The following is a 4,377-nucleotide window of genomic DNA, read 5'->3' on the forward strand; positions in this document are numbered from 1 at the left end:
TCTCCCTTGTAAAATGGAGGTATTATCTTTTTCATAGTTGCTAGACATAATTTTTTGGTACTGGGGATGGAATTCAGGTCCTTGCGCTCACAAGGCAGGTGGTTGAACCGCTGAGCTAAATCCCCGGCCCTACTAGAGATAATATTGAAGTTGTAAATAGGACTTATTTGGAAGTATACTGTCTAGCCAGGCATGGTGGTGCATGCCTATAGTCCTATCACTGAGGAGGCTAAGGCAAGAGGATCGCCACCTGTTCAAAAGCAGCCTGGATTACACAGCAAGACCCTGTCTCAAAAACCATGGGGCCAGGGATTTAGCTCAGTGGTTCTGCTGTCTGCCTTGCAAGCACAAGGTCTCAAGTTTGATCCCCAGTACCAAAACAAACAAAAGACCCCCCAAAAAACCGAACCAAAAAGTAGATTGTATACTAAAACATGATTATAAAACAATTCACAAGCAATTCTCTTTCTCTTAATAGCCTTATTAACACATGGTTGCCTTGAAGAGTTAGTCCTAGAGCCCAGGGCTGTTACGAAGGCTGATGTCTGAGATTAGCTCGTATTCAGCACACAGCATATGCCATGCAATGCTGGGCAGTACCCTGTGGGGACTGTGTCCTACGTGGGCAGCGGTTCCCAACAGCAGTGTAGGCGTCAGACAGACCTGGGTGGGGCTGCACTCTAATTCTGCCTTTCTGTATCTGCTGTCTTAGAAAAATTGCCTCAGAGAAACCCCAAATATAAATAATTTAAAGAGCAAGGTAAAGGAGAGATGGTAGGGAACTGGGAGACAAGCCTTCTGGAGAAGGAGTGGGGGAGAAGAGGCTGAAAATGATCAATATGTGGCAAATAAATATAGAGTATACATATATAAATATTCCCCCAAACAAGTGCAATTATGTATCACAAACATATACTAGAATTTAAATATATTTATATAAAAATTGCTTTGTCACAAGTATGTCTCATAAGGTCGTGTGGTCCTGTTCTGCACTCCAGGCTCTAGGGAACCATGGGCAGCTCCTTGGGTCGGATGCTCACTTCCTTGCTTAGCTCATGGTCCCTCTGTAGCAGGGCTCTTGCTCCTCCCATTCCCTGCCAGGCTAACACCCGTTCTTCCCAGCATCCTCCAAGTGGACCAACGCGCTGACCCTGTGACTTCACTTGGAGCCCTTTCCCACTTCCTGCTCTGTCCAGCATCTTCCGTTCACCCCGTGGGAGTGGATGGACATCGCCCAGGCACTGGCCTCCAGCGCTGTCCTACAGGTAGCCTGGATCCGGGTATTTCCTGAAGGGCCATGTGATAAAGGCTGGTCCTCAGCCTGGTGCTACGGAAAGGTGGTGGAAACCACTCAGAAATGGGGCCCAATGGGAGGCTTTGGGTGACTGGGGACACGCCCTTGACATAAACCGTGGAATGGTGACCTTGGCCTCTCTGCTTCCCAGCTGCTGAGGTGAGCATTTTGCCCCACCATGTACTCACTGCCACATTCTGCTTTTCCACAGGCTCAAAAGTGATGAAGCCCACCCACCAAGGACTGAACCCTCTGAAATGCGAGCCAAACAAACCTTTCCTGGTCATAAACTGGTAAGCTCAGGTACTTAGATAGAGTAACAGAAAGCTAATACACACACTTTAATACTGATTAGTACTTTTGGGCACAGTGGTTTCAGGCAGAGAGCTTAGTATTTTATGTATATTACCTCATTGAAGCCTCATAATTATCATAATTAAAATGGGAACGAGTACAGATAAGGAAACAGGCCCTAGAAAGGTTCAGTCCCTTATCCAAGGTCATACAAGTACAAATAGAAGAGCTGACATCTGAACCCAGACCTGCCTGACCCAGACCCTTTGTTGTGAATTGTAATTTCTAATGGCTTACAAAGTTGAGCATCCTGGTCATATAGGAAATATTCAACAGATAACAGCTATTATTTGACCTGACCTAATTGTAAACCTTTTCCGGGAAGGGATCTTAACCCATGGATGCTCACACCCTCAACACAAAAAAGAAGCCAAGTGCGGAGAAACCACAGCAGAATTTCCTTGAGAGCAAGGACTCTGCATTTGGCTTTTGGAACGTCCCAGAGTACAGACCTATTCTTTCTCAGTGACTGACGTTTTCTATCACACAACCTCTATATGTCAATATTTTATTGCTCATCACACTTAGACCCCTTTCTACTGAACATAGAGGTGGTAGGACTACCAAAAAAATAGCTAAAGCTTTTTTTTTTTCTCCTGAACTGGGGGTTGAAGCTTGTGCACTGAGCTACATCCTCATCCCGTTCTATTTGAGAAACAGGGTCTCATTCACTATGTAGTCCAGGCTGGCGTCAGATTCTGTGATGCTCCTGCCTCAGCCTCCTGAGTGCTGGGATTATAGGCGTGTGCCACCACGTCTGGCTACCCATCCCTCTTTATTGAGACAGAATCTTGCTAAGTCACGAAATTGCCCAGGCTGGGTGGAACTTGAGATCCTCATCTCCGCCTGCCAGAGTGCTGGGACCATAGGATGCACCAGCCTGCTTGGCTGGAAGCTGCTTTTTGAGGAGGTACATAGAAACCAACCATCTAAATAAACATCCGCTTTATTTTACCAAATATAATTTATCAGTTAAGTTGACATTTGTCAATTCAGTTATAGTAACTATAAATAATTCTCTTAAGACACAGTTCTGTAACTTTTGAAGAATACAAGAGTAAACCAATATTGCCCCTTGCAGCCAGGCCAAAAGTACATGAAGTTGGTACAGTCAGGGGAGAGAAATGGATCCTCCATTGAAGTCACCTTCATTTTCCTTTCCTCTCACCCCCTAGTCCTTCTCTGCTCACATGCTCCGCGGCCAGGGCATGCCCACATCTCTGCTTTCTAGGCAAAGGGGGAACGGGTGCTCAGAGCGCTCTAGGGCAGCCTGGTTGAACTCCAGAGACAAGGAAAGGGTGAGGGGCTGGGCGCCTGTACACGGGTCTGTGTGCACGTGTGTTCTGAGGTGGAGGGGAAGGCAAGGCAGCCAGAGCAGAAACAAGCTCAGGCTGGTGTTAATGCACTCCCATTCGATGACTTCTCCGATCCGTTCCAGTTCTAAGGTTCTGATTCCATAAGTGGTCCGGGAGAAGGTGAAGGAGAGAAGACACTCTGGAGGTCTAGGGAAAATTCCTGGTTAAGAAACAGGGCCACTGCTCAAACAGCCCCTTGGGGTACAGCGGCAAGGGCTTATAGGGAGCTTCAGACAGGCCTTAATTTGCACGCATGAGCATGAGTGTGGCTGGTTTTCTGAGCTGTTCAGAGCAGTGCGTGGGGAGGAGGTAGAGGCTCTGGCTTCTCCCAGTTCTGTGCTAGGCAGAGAGAAGTAGAAGCAGCTAGCTGATGTCCGGCATGCTAACTCCAAATCCTCTTTTGGGCACGCCACGAGCACAGGTGGAGGGAAGGGGCGGTGAAGAGGGGCGTTGTGGGGCTGAGCAATGGGGCTGGTGGTCTGAGCTGCAGTCAGCATTGCAGACCTGGGGTCTGGAGGGAGAATGAGGCTGAACCTGGTTTGGTGAAACAGACACAAATACCTGGAGGGAGGGAACTTTCTCTGCCAGACTGGAAGGGGTCCGTGGCCTCTGGAAGCGGGGGAATGAAGTGAGGTCAGCCCTGTGATTCCCTTGCCCTGGCTAGTCAGTGACTGGCACAGTACCTGACACATACTGGGCACCCCATACTATTACTCAATGTTTCTAGACCAGGCCTGCAGAAGTGCTTATCCTGGGGAGGCTGTGTTTGCTGAATGAATGAATAATGAACATTTGTGGGCAGGAGCCAAGGGACAGGATACCTGGCCCCCTGGCATGGCAGAATGAGTAGGAAGCCATGCCGGCCAAGCTGATCACGTGATTGTGTCCTCAGGAAGAACAGCAGCAACAAAACATCCCTGGTTGCCCTCGACCTCCACGTCATCCCTACGTACCCTTCCTCTATTCCTCACCTCAGAAACGCACCTAACAGGCTCTGGGAAGGGGAGCGCTGGAGACAAGGAGAGGGGAGGTCTGAACAGAGACAAAAGCCCAAGGAGCACAGCGGTCTTGGGAAACCTATGGCTGGACATGAAGCAACAGGGAAACAGGCCACCGCTCACTACATCTTGGATGTCACATTCAAGTGGAAGACAATCAGAGTGAGGTTGGCGAAGCTGACCAGGCAACCCGGAGAGAGGCGTGTGCATGAGCTGAAGCCCTTCCATCTCCCTCTGAGGGCAGCAGGGCCTCGGTCCAGACGGCAGAGAAGAGGGCGGGAATTCAGGGGGCTCGATTCTGCCCAGTGCTCTGGAGTTGGTCCATTTCTACAAATGCGTGTGTGTGTGTGTGTGTGTGTGTGTGTGTGTGTGTGTG

This window comes from Fukomys damarensis, unplaced genomic scaffold (genome assembly GCF_012274545.1).
Source record: "Fukomys damarensis isolate Sample0158 unplaced genomic scaffold, DMR_v1.0_HiC HiC_scaffold_11, whole genome shotgun sequence".
NCBI classification, from domain to species: domain Eukaryota; kingdom Metazoa; phylum Chordata; class Mammalia; order Rodentia; family Bathyergidae; genus Fukomys; species Fukomys damarensis.